This window comes from Rissa tridactyla, chromosome 13, assembly GCF_028500815.1.
Source record: "Rissa tridactyla isolate bRisTri1 chromosome 13, bRisTri1.patW.cur.20221130, whole genome shotgun sequence".
Taxonomy (NCBI): Eukaryota; Metazoa; Chordata; class Aves; order Charadriiformes; family Laridae; genus Rissa; species Rissa tridactyla.
The window spans coordinates 4,600,173-4,616,100 of NC_071478.1; the positions used below are offsets into that span (position 1 = coordinate 4,600,173).

At 51.2% G+C, this 15,928-nt stretch overlaps 1 protein-coding gene across 10 annotated transcripts in view; it reads right to left on the bottom strand.

Annotated features, from left to right (window-relative positions):
* Nucleotides 1-15,928, bottom strand: part of CUX2 (cut like homeobox 2) — a 66,681-nt gene that overhangs the window by 32,845 nt on the left and 17,908 nt on the right. Inside the window, exon 3 of one of the 10 annotated variants that reach the window (XM_054219982.1) lies at nucleotides 8,746-8,903. The exons of the other annotated variants lie outside the window; for them this stretch is intronic. The gene's annotated coding sequence lies outside the window, so the exon portion shown is untranslated. The remainder of the gene's footprint in view (nucleotides 1-8,745; nucleotides 8,904-15,928) is intronic. 10 annotated transcript variants of the gene reach the window in all.

The window sequence follows — 15,928 nt, forward strand, 5'->3', positions numbered from 1 at the left end:
CCTGCTCAGTCGATAATAAAAGCCATCCTGGGACCCTGTACTATGAAGGCAATTTTATGATACCCATTATGTGGCAATGTAACTTCATTAAAAGCTGTTTATTCCCTCTAAGCATTTTAAGCACTTTCCCTCACCCATAAAGAAGAGCCTCTCGGTGCACTGGAAAGGTTATTTGTGCCGGGAGGCGCTTTTGGGTATTTCTTGCCGGGGACGAGGGTCATGCCAGCCGCAAGATCCTCGCAAAGGGGCTTCTCCTCCCGGCCGGCACTGAGACGGGAGCTGCCGAGAGGCAGCCGTATATTATTTTTATTATACACTCAAGATGAGCTATGTTTACCGGAGCTCTGTTTAGGTGACATTTATTATGCCAGCTTCTTTTACATATTAATACGGACAGTGCCCCGAAAATTCGCCTCTGCTGCAAAGGGGGGCTGGTTCCCTCGCACAGCCATTCGCTCTTCCATTTGGGACAATTTGGGGTGTCTCAGCCCTGAGAGCTTCATTTTCCAACCCGGCATTATAATTCAGCATCCAGAGATGGAGCCGCAATCAGGGCAAAGCGGGAGCCAGACCCCATCCTGCAGCCAGCTGCATCCCTGCGGCACGCCAGAGTCGCCCTGCTCCGAAGGAGGGACAAAATTCAACCCTTAAAAACAACCAAGGAACCCCTAAATCTCAAATCTCCTTATTCCTGCTGGTAACATCAGCAACACCCCCCCAATAGTTCGGTCCTATCCCAGTGTTCAGCAAAGTATTAATTTATCAAGCTCATTCTTCATAAACACGTCCGATGGGCCAGGATGGGTTGGGGACATTTCTCCCAAATGCTGAGAGTATAAATCCCGGATGGGGCTAAAGAGTTAACCCATGGCAGGGAGGACCTTTGTCTCCATACGGGATTTAGTAGCCCAGCCATCCCTCCAGGATGATAGAGCAGGAAGGTCTTTACTTGAGACTTCAAGCCGGCCATCAGTAAATGGCGATTCGTGCCCTGCTGAGATTCAAGAGTCATTGAAACCACCAGGCAACCACCTCCCCGTCTAACGACGCGCCCTCAATTAGCCAGTGGACTGAGATAAATCAGCCATAAAGCAGGGCAAGCTGGCCCAAGTTTGTCAATTCTCCTTAAAATAATGTGAATTAAAGCAGAGAAAAGGCGGGGAATGAGAGGGAGATGCACGACGGCCGGCAGAAAGGGTGTGAATCCCCAATTTTTTGCTTCTGGCAAATTTTCTACTCCAGCCACCGAGGGTTTTCCCACTGCACAGAGGCTGTGGTGTCCTTAGGGAATGGTCCTAAAGGTCCAATAACCGTTGGATATCGCTCTCGCATCCTCCTGAGTTAATACTCCACCAAAAACATCTCTGGGAACAGGCTCGAAGGACGCAGCTACATCTTTAGCAATTAATAATCAGGACGACCGTTGGCACGAGTAGCCACATCTCAAGGGAAAGAAAATTCCCTCTTTATTACCTTCAAAAAAACGTCGCCTTTCTCCAAATAAACGGGCAGAGACTCGCGTGGCTTGTGGGAAGAAAGCGGGGCAGGGCACGCTAATGGCTGGGCACCGAACTCGACAGCGACAGTTCAATATTCTCCCATAAACGCACACACAAACATACACAAAATACTGCTAATGGCTCAGTATTTCTTTAAACAGAGTCGCCAAGGAAAAAATAGAATTACTAGAATACATTTTAATTGATTTACAACAGCACTTAGTAACAGCGATAAAAGAAAAACTTGTTTTATTGGACCTCCTGCTAAATAGCTCAACTGACTCCGGGTTAGAAAAGCGTATCCCTCGCAACCCAGCACAACCCCGACCGGCACCCGACACGGAACAGCTTCTATGCACGGAAAATCCTTCATAATAATCAGAGGAAAAGCGCCGCCAAATGGTTATTGCCGAGAGACGGCGGAGGAAAGGGCTGCTCCGAGGATGGAGCCACCAAATGGGATGAACCAGCCTCTCCGGCGGATTCAAGCATCCCCTTTCCATCCCTAAACACGCCTTTATTGCGACTTTGATGTATCCTTCCCCTTAACGACTTTTAAGGGCAGCGGATAAAGTCGAAAGAAGCGCAGAAGCAACCAGCAAATGTTTAATATTCAATAAATGTGTCAATTTTACATACGGAGGCAAATGGGGCTTTATTGAAGAATTGGTAAACTTCCTCGGAGGAAAGTAAGTGCGTTTTAGTCTTCAAGGGGTCCCCGATGAATAGAAATGGAATGTGATTTGTGATAAAACTCAGCTGCTCTATAAAAGACGTTAAATAAATGTTGCTGTTTCACTAGGGATATACAGAATTGATTGCATTATAGACTGATTCGAAGATGCACGCTCCCCGCAAGCTACCCGCTCGCTGCCGCGCAGCCCCTTCGCCTCTATGTCGGCCTCTATATCTGCGCAGAATTTTCTGGAAACGCTTTAAAACCACCTTTCCGCGTGGTTTTGCCCGTTACGGCATCCCGAGCATCGGCTGCAGGGCCGGATCTGCCCCATCCTCGGGGAAACGCCAGACCCTCTGGCGCAGGACAAGTGCCACCGTGAATCCACCCCGGGCAGCTCAATTCCTCCCAAAAAACACAATATTCCCCAATTATTTGCATCGACGCGGTTGACAGCGCAGAACCCGGAATTGCTGTTAAATGCAAAAATAGCGGGGGACGAGAAGCAATTAAAAATATTTTCACTGCCGAGACCAAGCCAAGTCGCCATCCACCCCGAGCATCCTCCGCCGGCGCCGGGGGACCCGACCCATCGGAGCGGCGAGCGGCACCGGGGAAGGGCAAGGCAAACAAACCAATCTCCGACAGACAAATGAGAGGCCAACGCTACCACCGCGGCGAGCGCAAACTGTGATATAATTGCGCTGCTGCTACATCATCTTTAATCAATAACATCCAGGGCTGCCACCGCGCGCGCAGCCCAAATCCCAGCCTCCGCCAAGAAACAGCATGTTGTTAAAAAGCCCAATAGCTTTTTTTTCCACCCACCCCCCCCCCGGCTAATAGGTGGCTCGTTTCCCTCAACCCTGCTGATTTTTTAAATCAACCTAAATTCCAATAATTGTTTAATGTTTATTTTTATTTAGCTCCGGTTCACCTACTCTGGCTCTCCATGTTAGAAATTGATATTGTGCTCCGCTGGCTGGGGAAATAAAAAAATAAAAAAATTAGGAAACTGTTGGTTACTTCTCATCATAGTTAGACTGTGCCGTAACGGCAGCTGGGGGCGGCCTCCAGCCTGCCGGAGGAATAGCTCTACTCCGCCTAAATTCAGATTTTCTCCAGTTTTCTGGGTACCAGCTCGCCCCAGGACCCTCGGGAAGGGCTCCTGGCACACAAGGGCTTTCCCACAAGGATGGGATTTTTTTCTCCTCGCCCAACAAAAAGCTTGGGATTTAAACCCAAAAGAGACGCTGTCGCTTTCCGGGTGGATTCACCCCTTTAAAAGCCACCAGCAGCATCCATCGTTGCCGCCACCTTCCCATCCGCCCCCGAGGTTGAAGGTGGTTCTGGAAAAGTACAGGAAAGCTACAACCAATTCCTTTAGGAGATCCATCACGTCAGATTAGCAACTTAGTTTCTTATTAGCTATTTTCCATCCTATCATATTAATATTTGTTTTCACTAATACAATGCAGGAGTCTTATCATATTAGCAACTTTCACATCACATTAGTGAAAACAAATACTAATACAATACAATACTAATATGACATGATCTGATGGGAAATTGCTAATACAATAAGACTCTCCTACCGTATTAGTACAGAAACACTGTGTGTCCCAGTTACGGCTCTCTTTGAACCGGGTAAATATCCGGCATTTCCAAAACCAGCCACGTTTTTGTCCGAAGGTGCAGGCATGGGACGGGGGGACGTGGCACAGGGTCGGACACCGAGGACCCCGTTCTGCCCTCGCGGTGCAGATGACCTGCAGTAGATGCATTAAATTGCAATGAAAATTCCTTATTCAGAAGTAAATTAGTGAAATCTGGGTCTCCCCCCTCCATACAACCGGCTCACCGGGACCATGATCCCCCGGCTGTGGTGGTGGATGGAGAGTCACGCCAGCCACCCTGACCGGGGAACACCGCGGCCTGAAAACTTGTACTAGCAATAATAATTTGAAAGAGGAATCCAATTAAACCAGATAGCCTGTCGAGTGGTTTCAGCGTTAGCAGCTGCCTCTCCCCGAGCACCCAGCGGCGCCGGTGGGAGCAGCCGCGGCGCCGGGACCGTCCCGAGGAGCAGGAGACTCCGTGGACAGTTTGCAGCAGCGACCGGCGCGGGGATCGCACCCGAGATGCCAAGGGGGGAAACAACCCCAGGCAGGAATGCCATGAGGAGGAGGAAATCCAGAGCTTCGGCTGAGGAGGAAGGCTGGACCACGGGAAGCCCCAGTGAGCGTTGTGGTCCCCGAGACAGGGATGCTCCCCTGGACCGCGGGGAGTTCAAGCTCAGCACCAGCTCAGGAATGAGATACGATGCATGCATCGGAAAAACCGAACGCCTTAAATACTGGCTCCATCAGGCAGCCTCCTCCGGCTGGGGCAGACGGCCTCTGCCGCGAGGCTCAGCCTCCCGCACCAGCTTTATTTCCCCCTCGCCTCCAGCACCTGGAGCCATTTTCCTGCTCTTCTGCTTCAGTTCTCCCACAGGTCCCACCTAACACCTCCCGGCCGCGAGCTTCAGGCTCGGAAGCAAAGGGGGGTTTCTCGCCCCAGCTCCTTGGCAAGGCGTCTCCGGAGCCGCTTCCCGGCTCGGCGTCGGCACCCACCCTGGGATGCTCCGTGTCGCCCCAGCCAACCATGCCACCAAGCGCTGCAGCGAAGAGCTCCGGCACGGAGAGAGGCAGGCAGCGGATCTCCTTCGAGCAATGCCCAGCTTCGGCACGCTCAGCGATTTTCTATTCTCTCAGCAATTTTCTGTTCTACTGAATTAGTAGTTTGTATTGAATTAGTATTCATTTTCCCTAATATGATATATAAGCATAATCATGTTAGTGACTTTGATATCGCATTAGGCTCTACCGCCGGCGTGCATCCCAGCCCCGGCAGCGCCGGGTGGGGAGCACCACAGCCGTAGAGGAGTTTCCAGAGGGAATACTCCAAACGTGGGGCCGGATCCTGCTCTCACCAACCTCCCCCAAATTTCCCCCAGGTTCCCGGTCGAGGTCCCGGCCAGGGCAGGTTTCCCCGCTCAGGATGGCGAAATGAGAATCGAAATAAAAGGTGTTGCATCCTGAACGAGTAAGTCGTTCAGCTAAAATAAAAGACTCCCAAAGGCGAAAGCTGCTGTCGCATGGCAGCAGCCTAACAGCACCCATCCCTGGGGATGTGTCCCCGGTGGCAATGGGTGCTCCTCTCCCAGCAAAGCCATGGCAATTTGGGAATTAAAAGCCGAGCAGACAGCGGGATGCAGCCGGGTAGGTCAGGGTTACAGTGGGGCTGAGGGATGCTCGCTGAGAGCCGGCATCCTCCCATGGGAAAACCCAGCCAGCACCGACCCTGCCTCAGTTTCCCCATCAAGATGACAAAGGGCTCTGAAAACCCCGGTCCTTAATTAGCTGATGAAGTTGCAATGAGCACAAGCAGCGAGGCAGCGGGGGGGAGGACACAAGAAAGGTCCTTGTCCCGCAGGGCGCAGAGGGATCAGGGAAGGAGTGAAGGGCACAGGGCCATCGGCAGGCACAGACGGGCAGCTCCGGGGCCGATCCCGCACAGCTCGGCTTGGCAGCGGGACAGGAATGGGCTTTATGTCAGGGAGAGCGGCTCCCGAGCCGCATCGCCAGCGCACGTCTCCCCGCCGCCGGTGCAGCGCGGCCGGGTAACAGCTAGCGACGTGCCGCATCCCTAATTAGCTCTTTTATGGACTCAAATAAATTGTCTTCGCATTAACATGAAAGCATGTTTCTTTTAATCCGCTGCCCACCAGGCTGCGATGGCACCAGGCCCGGTGCCTCTGACCGAGATGCCATCGCCCACCGCGGGCGTCGGTGGCACCGGGAAGGACCGAAACAGCATCGGGGCCGGAGCGGAGCCTCGCCTCGCGCATGGGTCAAGATCAGAGCAGTCACGCTGTGAGATCAGCACATTCTAGATATTTTTATATTTTTTTTTTATATATTTTTATGTGTATATCTATCTATCTACATATATATATATATATATAAAATCCCCTACTTGCTGCTGCCCATGCAGACACCCCAGGAGAGCCAGCAGCCCTCATCACTGAGCGCCCAACCCGGCACCCAGAGGTTACCCCAAGAAAAGAGCTCCTGGCCACACAGATGTGTACACGCGTGTGCAAACACACACACACAGACACATGTTTTAAAATCCTAAGAAAATCCTGAGTCTTCACTGTCAGTGCTGTATATCACTTTGAGATATATACCATATTAGCAAAAAGAACTGAATTATATTGCATTCATGATGCAATTAAACACTTCACTAGGAATCAATGTAAAACTGATGAGGCCTGAAAGTAGTGCATATGGCTTAGAACATTATAAAACATTACCTTCACTCAAATCCTTTTCAGTAGCAATTTAAATCTTCTTACAGTTACTGCTGCCAATGGTAAACCATCTACTGATTCATAACAGTGCATGGGAACGAATGAATTTTTTTAAAAATTTATTCAACTACTAAATTACCCATGAAACCGGAATAGCTGACAGGAGTAATCTGAATTATTATTAGCTCTGCAAGTATTCTGCATTAGCCAATTTAAAACCACGGCTCACAGGCAGAAACCAGTTAGTACAGGCAGGGTGTTAAATGACTGCCATAGTTCTTCATTTTACTGCTGCTTACGTTTAAAGGTCAAGAGATAAAAATTACATATGACTGCAAACACAGAAAGGGTGTTTATCTTTTTTTTCCCTATGAATCAGGTCAACCAGAAACTTTAAAAACATTCGGAGATATGATTGTATCAACCGCAACACCTCTGAACTACCCCAGGATTTGGGGTGGGATGGGGCGTTCTTCCTCCTCTTCCTCCTCCCCATTGCTCTTCGTGCCAACAACACAGAAGAAGACAGGGATGAGTTGGTCCCGTTGGGGTCCTGCTCCGGCCACCGCCTCCAAAACGTGGGCACAGCATCACGACCCAACACCCAGCCTTGCTGTGGGGATGATGCACGGGATCATCCCACAGCGACGGAGGGTCCCTCAGGCGAGGACCGGTGGCAGCTGGAGGGGATCTCCGACCCCTCTCCATCACCTCTGCCCCGGAGCCAGCACCGGGACCCGCTCACGGCAGGATGAGCAATTTAGCCCCAGCTGAAATCCCCGCTGGGCTCCTAATCCATGGGCTGATTACTCAGAAAGCAAAACCACCTGGGGATTCGGGCACCGGCTGCTCCCGGCGCTGTCAGACAGAGGGGCGGGGGAGACCCTGGTGCCCCCGAAACAAGGGGAGGGGGCGGCAGCCCCTCATTTATAAAGCCCCGTCAAGGTGAGTGCTGCCCCCTCAGCTGCCAAACCTGCCGCAGCCCTCGTTTACCTCTCACAAAGCGATTAAAGCCTGTGCAAGGCAGGGGAGGGACGGGCTCAGCCCCCGGGTAAGGGCACCCTCGGGGTCCCCGGCTCCCTATCTGCCCACTGAGGGGGGGAGGAAGGTGTCCGGCTCCCGCCCACCCCCAAACAAAGGCAGATCCAGCACTGCTGCGATGGGCAAAGCGATGTCGAGAGCCGCCCCAGCCGCACACGAATCCCACGAGGATCTCGACATCTGCTTTGCCCATTTTCCATGGATGAAGAGGGCAGGATGGGGCGGGTTTCCAGGCAGAAGCCCCCGGTGCCAGCGCGGAGTGGAGGCGGTGTCTCTTTAACTGACCATAACACTGCATCATCCTTTCTCTTCCTATTTTCAGTTTTATTAGCAAAGCAGCACAATGTTTATACTAGTGGGTATTACATTTGCCAGAACAATTACGGTATGACAAATGGCACATCAATGCAATCCATCAACTCGGCTGAGACAGGAATCCTTTATCCCGGGCTGCCATTAATTCCCAGCCAGGTCTCTGGGGTCCCATGCGTCAGTAACCATGACAACCCGGGGGACGCCAGGCAGCGATGGCATCTCACCGGGAGAGTCGGGCACCCCGGCGGGGCGCTGGGATTTCACCTTTGGAGCCGGCACGTCAGACTTAGGATTGAACATGGGGGGTGTTCGCATGGCGAGACCCCTTCGTGCAGCATACGGACCACGCAGGAACCCAAAGTCAGCGTGGGGACACTGGGAGAATCTCTAGAGCTTGGTGGCACCAAAGGACGGTGGCACAGCCCAGGCTATGGCAGACTCATGTGGATTCTCCAGTGTCTAATATGATGCCTCTGCTCGCACCCTCTCTCTTGATGGAGGACAATCATTTAAGGTTTTTTTTCCCCTAACAGCCCATTTTCATTAAATTTTTTGGAATATCTCTTACAACATTTACATCTCCAGTAATTGGGTTAAAATTAACCAAAGGAATCCAACGTTACTGAGGCAGGATGGACACCGAGGACAAGTCTCAGCCCTGCAGGAAGCCAGGCACGAGGGGACAGGGCTCCCTGCCCGATGGCACATGGCGCTGGCTGGTGGGGATGAACACCATGGAGCTCACCATGGTTGGACACGTGATGGGCCGGTGGTGCTCTGACAGCTGGGGAGCCGGCACTGCACCCTGCTCCGCACAAGTGCCAGTCAGGGGGGATGGCTAGAGGGCTTCTGCCTACCTCGCTGCTTGGGGCCACGTCTCAGTCAGCTCTGAAGACACTCAAGGATGGCGGTCCCAGCACCTCTCTGGTCCAAGGCTGCACCTCTCCATGTAGATGAGCTTTTTTTCCTTCCATCTGTATCCTCTGGGATGGAGACCTTTGCCCAGCACAGCGACCTGGGAACACATGTCTTCAGAGGAAGGACTCTCATGTTTAGAGAAACATACACTTGGCATGAGCTGACGATTTGGGGTCTGAACAGCCAACACAGACCCCTCCTCTGCTTCCCACTGGCTGCCTCTGGGAAGAGACTGCAACTTCCATGAGTTTCCGCAGCCCCTGGTGGGTTTGAAGCCATGAGAAGCACCTGCAGCGTGAGCCCAGATCACGTCTGCCCCCTGAGCACCGAGTTTGGAGGCAACCACATGTCTCAGGTCCTACCAGGGCAAAACCACAACTGCACCAAAGTTGGTTATGAGAAGAGATATGGCTGCACCGACCCATGGCCAAAACCACCTGCCCTCCCCAGTGACGCATGGGCAGGCACAGCCGCCGCCGGGCTCCCCAAACCCCACACGGGGAGCTGCCCCCAGATGCTCCCTTCCCACCCGTGAATGCACAGCTTAGCTGCTTCTTTCCAAAAAATTAGACGTATTCCACAAGGCAAGAATTCCCAGGGTCCGGCGCATCCCCCAGACAGCGGAAGGAGCCAACTGCTGCTACTCAGAAACCAAAACCAAGAGGAAAAACCAAACCCTCCCCACGGCCACACTCTCCAAAGCGCCGAGGGGTTTCTCCTCCTCTGCCAAATTGATCTGGCCCCAACCCAAAGCTGTACGCAGACAGCCTCAGCTACCTCCCCTGTTTTATTAAGCCATTACCACAATAATCTTATCCCCATTTATAATGTTCGATACATGGTCTGAAGACTTCTCTAATCCAGTAATTAGACGCGACGCTCGGATGGATGAAAGCAGGACGGTATTTTTCGCAATCACGCTGTATTTTCCAAGGGTCTGCCCTGATTTCAACCCCCCGAGCGGTCGGCTCTTGTCTGCATCCTGCTGCCCACAAAGGGCTCTGCTCGCTTTCTGAAAAGCGGGTCGGTTTGTGGGGTAGTGCCACCATCCCAAACCCCCTTTGCCTCCGTCGGGGTCCTCTCTCGTCCCAGCACAGAGACAGGCAGAGCACAAATACCCAGGAATATGCCCGGAGCATCCCCATCCAGCACAGTCCCCATCCCTTTCCCTCTCCATCCCCAGCCAGCGCTGGATGAAAATTAAGGGTTTTTTCCATCTTTCTGTACGTAACAGCACCGTCCACTGCGGCTGCCACAATAAAACCATTTTCTCTCCAGCCTCTCCCACGTGCAGGGCCAGGAGACGGCTTTATCCCCCTGAATCCCGTAAATCATCTCAAAGCCATCCTCGCAATTTATAGGTAGGACATTAAACATTATAGCCACTGACGGCATCAAATTGCACTTGAAAAATTGAGTTCTGCCAGAGAATGAATTTAAAAACTAAATTAAATTAAAACCTAACCAAATTAAAATTAGGTTTCTAAACTAAAATGACTTTTTAATATTTTCAGGAGGAGGAAAAAAAAAAAAACAACACACAACACAACCCTTCTGTCAACTAATAAAATTTGCCAGTGTCTTTTATAGCTGACAAGTCCTGTCTGAGAGCAATTCTGGTTATGCTGCATAATAAATAACTGGAATAGAAAAGGCGGCGGAGGATGGGACGATCAGCTGTGCTGTCTCGGCTCCTTCGAAGGGGGGCTGGGAAAGGACAGAAATACCCCGCCCAAAGCAATTAAAAAATAATCACAATTCACGCAATTTTGAGCAAGCAGCGGGATGGGGCAAATCCAACCGCGACCGCTCTCTGCTGGAACGATGCCCCGGGGCGCTGGTGGTATGTTTGGGGACCGTCCCAGCCCATCGGTCGTGCATCATCCCAGGAGGATGCTCGGCCAGGGGTGTTGGAGGGAGGTTCGCTGATGCAGGACCCAAGGGATTGGGGAAATTTCCCCAAGTTAATTCCCTCCCAGATCTGCAGGGACTCATCACACCCTACAAATTTCAGTCGGTCTCCCAACCACCACCTGAAAGGATGCAGACCACGGACCACAGCATCCCAGACTGAAACACCAGCCGCAAAGCACCGTAAGATACCACCTCCTCAGTCCGCCTCATGCTCGAGGCTCCAAACCATCAGCTGAAGCTTCCTAAAGTCTCTCCCCAGTCATTAATGGTGGTAATTAATTCATCCCGCTTTTTAAATAGCGTTCGATGTATGAGCCTGCCTGCTCGCATCTTGATCTCGTGTTGTCAGGGCTTTGATAGAAGAGATACATAAACAGCCTGGGTGACCATACGTCTATTGATTATTAGTGCAGGCAGATTTAACACGAGCACCGTAATAGGACACGTCCAAACGAGCTTTAGGAGACGAGAGACATCAAACATGCAGCAAGCGGGTCTACACGGCCTCGGCCGACAATTCCCAGTATCCAGGAGGAGTTTGAAGGTATTTGGCCCTGCAAAAGCATATGGAGGAATAATGCTGAGCAGGTAGAGTAGAGTAGAGTAGAGTAGAGTAGGATAGGATAGGATAGGATAGGATAGGATAGGATATTTTCAGTTGGAAGGGGACCTACAATGATCATCTAGTCCAACTGCCTGGCCTCTTCTGGGCTGACCAAAAGTTAAAGCAAAATATTAAAGGCATTGTCCAAACGCCTCTTAACCACCGCCAGGCTTGGGGCAATAACCGCCTCTCTAGGAAGCCCATTCCAAGATCCCAAACGGCTGCGGTCCTCATAAACACCCATACACGACGTTGAGCCGGGGAACGGAGGCTCAACACCAGCAACAGCAGCACCGCGTCCCTTTTCTAAATGCTCTTTTTATCTCTCGATATTATTTATTGCTCCGTTAAATTGGCAGTTCCCTCGGTGGGGAACATTTCCATTCCCCCCCCGCCTCCTCCGACTCGCTGCTGCTTCACAAGATGCCAGACTCGGGGGCTAGCCTGCTAGACGCCAACCCAACGGTCCTCTTTCAACAACATTAATTATCTCGAGCTTTCCATAACAAAAAAAAAATAAATCTTGACCCCACTGGCTGCCAATAGTAGAGAAGCTCGCAGAGGAAAAGGCTTTTATCTTCGCATCTCAGAGAAGAGCCTCCTGTTTGATCAGTCGGGGTTTTTTTTTTTTCTTCCCTCTTTGTACATTTTGAACTTTATAGACTGATTAATTCCTGCTATCGCGGTAAACTGCTGTGTATACTCTCGAGGGCTGACTTGATTTTCTTTCTATTAAAAAATAAATATCTTCATAAGAAATTAAAAGAGCTTAGCACATCTTTGCTCCGTAAGCAAGTTGGAGAGAACCTCAGCCTGGAATAGTGGGATGGAGGAGGGGAAAGAGGCGAGTTGAAAAGATTTCTTTATTTTAAATTAAAGTTCAGGATTAAAGGCATCAGGCTTTCAAGAGTTATTGTGAAAGCCTTTTTAAAAGTCCCAAGTGGATAGTTCATAATCTTCTTTTAAATGGATAAATTTAGAACAAGAAGCCCTCCAGCCCTCCGCGTCTGGCACACGGCACCAGTGAGGACTCGGGAGCTGGGGCTGGCGGTGGTTGGTTTGGTTTGGTTTTTTTTTATGGTCACTGTTTCACAAATACCAAACAAGATTTACACTATTTTTGTAAGCCCTGGGTCCACAAAGCCCGGCTTTCCCGGGCTCAGTATCACTAGGATAACAAATAAGCGCCCGGCCCCGCTGCCCATCAGCACGAAGGATCAAAGTCAGGAGAAAAAGCTTGGAGCCATCGAGTTCAAAAGTTAATTTCTCCGGCTGGGCAGGGAAGGCAGAGGCAGGCACCATCCCCAATATCAACAGGCCAGATCAAAGATCCCATTCATTGTAATTTATTCCCTACTTTTTCATTTCACCAAACTATCTTAACCCTTACCTCTTCCGACAGATCAATGGGCTGGCCGGCAGAAACTCTGAGCTGGTCACAGAAAACACAGTTTACGTTTTACCCTCTACCTCGCAATTTAAGCGCCATAACTGTGTCTAACAAATAAAGGATTTGACTGAGTTCACAGCTATTTCGGATAATAAATGCTTCCAGATTTATAGTAGTTATTCATGCAAGGACTACATTACATGTAAATCAATACCATAAAGAACAATTTGCTAAAAATATAAATACCATGTTTAGGCTTTAACGATATTAGCAAAGCGGAATTCTTCACGGCTGCACCTGTTCGAGTGCCCAAGCTGAGATCGGAAGAGCGCTCAATGCTGGTCCACCCTAAAAATAAGAAATAACAGCAACGCCCGCTCTTCCAAAACAGCTCCTGGAGCCCCGAGGGTCCGGCGGACTTTGCTCCCCATCCGCATGGATGCTCAGTTACAGAAATCACAAATCATCGCAAAAAAATAAAAATAATTTGCAATTAAGGGCAAAATAATTTGGAAATAAATGCAAAAGCTGCTGCAAACCCACTTGCAAGGAGACGCCAGCCTTCTGTGGAGACCACCCCGCTCCTGCCCGTCCACCTCCCACCGCAAACCAGGGCTGGACCCAGCAGAGGTGGGCGCCAGGGGCTTTCCCACCCAGCCCGACCGCCAACGGGGGTCTCTTCCTTTGGCCAATTATAGAGGAAGGTAGCAAAGACTCGGGGTTTATTTCCTTTGTGGTTTTTGGTGTTCCCGCTTCAGCCAGCGCTGGGCATCCCCATCCCACGGCCGGCAGAGACGCGGGACGCGCCACCCACACCCAGGCAGGACGGGCGCCGGGAGAAGGACCCTTTCCCATGGGACGGAAAGGCTGCGCCGAAGAGAGACATCTCTCCCTGTAACTACATAACTCAGAATAAAAAGCTGAAGCTCGAACACAGCGCAATTAATGCAGGAAGCATCGATTTCTGCACGGCACCAAGCTGGCTCATTAATTCCAGGTGCTCCTACAAGCCAATTCCAGCACCGGCCTCCCTGCAACAGGACACAAACGGGAGAATATCGAAGGCTTAAATTCCTCCATGTACTGACCTTTTATCACCATGGAGCTTCAAAAAACATGCACCCTCCGCCGCTCCCCTCCCCAAAACCCACATTTCGACTATCGGCGTCGCAAAGCCACGCGAGCCCCTGTCCTGGGAACGCCAGCGCGGGGCTGTGATTTCAAGGGCAGCGCTGGCTGCAGCCTCCTGCCTGCCCCTGCCGGGCACCGGGGCGATGCTCGGGTGCAAGGGATGCCTTTCTGGATGCGAGGGACAAGCCACCTCCACGTGCCTCGGCTCAGCCCCTGCCACCGCATCCTCGCAAAACCCTCTTCACCCCCCGGTCCGCCCAGGGACACCCCCTTCCCCCAGGCACGGATGCAGGTGGGGGGATCCCCAAGCTTTTGGAGAAGGCGCTGGAAGTCACTTGACCTCCTTCAAACTATCAGAGAGCGATGGTGCTGCCCCAGTGGCACCCAGCCAGGAGAGCGTCTCCCCATGCCAGAGACGAAAACAGCGCCCGGGGGGGCTGGATGCAGGAACGTGGGTCAGGCAGCCAAAAAATAACCCTGAGAGGGGTAAAGCTGCCTCTTTACCCCAGCACCAGGGTCCGTGCGGCTGGAGGAGCAGATGATGCTGTAACCTGGCAGCTGCAGGTATGGGGATGGGAGATGGGGGACCAGCCTGGCCGCCCCCCGGCACCGTATGGGACCACGTCCCTGCACGGGGTCGGATGCAGCAGACGGCAGGGAACGCGGCAGCATCCTCCCCCTGTAACGAATGCCAAATCTGGTTTGCACTTGATAGAGCCTGACAAGAGCAACAATCGCAGATTAGTAAGAAAACTTCTTGCTTTTCAACAAAGGTTAATAAATAGTGACAGCATTAAGTCTCTTCTGATTAACTATGCTGAAAGATATTATTGCCGTTTGTAACACGGAATCATTATTGGATTAAGCACAGTGTATAAAAATGAAATGTGAGTTTTAATCTCAAACACAGGCTCTGCGCGCTCCGACGCAGACCGGGCAATGCGCAAAAGCTTCCTTGTATTAAATTCCGTAACTCCGTCTGTGGAGAGATACCTCTAAACCATGTCGCCTCTCTGGTTTTTTTGGGTTTTTTTTTTTCCTTTTGCCAAATATAACAAAGCCAGCGCGACTTGACTTGAGAAGCATCTGAAAACGAGCCACATGTTCTGGCTAAAATTAAGCCCCAAATCCCCTGTCATTTCCGAATACAGCATCTCCCGGGGAGGATTTCACTGCGCTCCAGCCCTGGCATGGAGAGGTCATGGATGAGGGCAAGGAGCAGGAATTGCTGTGCTAATTAAGGAGGCACTAAATTAAGCGCTTCTGCCCATGTGGGACCACCTCCGTGCTTCTTCACCCAATGGCTTTGGGCAGAGTCATCTCGGGGGACAATGCCCAAGGGCAGAGGACAAAATCAGTGCTGGGGCCACCAGCACCGAGTATCGTGATAGGACACGGGCTAGGACACGGGCTAGGACACGGGCTAGGACACGGGCTAGTGCAGTTGGAAGGGAGCTACAATGACCATCTAGCCCAAGATGTTCAGAGGGAAGAGATTTCTACGAAAACGGTTAAAACTCCCAAAGCGAGAAGACAACGCAGCATCCGGGCCGATGCCACTTGTGTCCGTAGAGCGGAGAGAAAACCTTCTCGTAAACCTCAGGATTTGCTGTAACCTAACGGTTTCCACACGTCACGTAAATTCTCTTCAGCTGCTCACAGGGCATTTGTGCACAATCTCGACACTCAAAATAGAAAAAAGGTGCCGCTGCGTTTAATTAGACATACTCGGGCCAAACGCAGGCACAGGACAGCCTAACGCCGACTTCATCACAGCAGGGAGGAATTTTACCCATTTCTACTCAAAATGGTCTATTGAAAAAAAAGAAAAGCTCGTGATCGAGCAGAATTTTGTCAGCTTGAGGGTATGCTCAGGATTTCTCCCTTCAACCCTCCCACCAGGACTTAAAATATCTCCAGGCTTGGCCGGGAGAAAATCTGGGGGGGGGAAGATTAAAAAGAAAGCTAATAGTAGAAGCGGTGGGGGTTTTTTCCACAGAAAATGCCACTTTTATGAAAAACAAGATGCATTTTCTCCAGAAAAAGGCATTTCTGAAGATGTTCTCGCTTGAAATACTGGGAA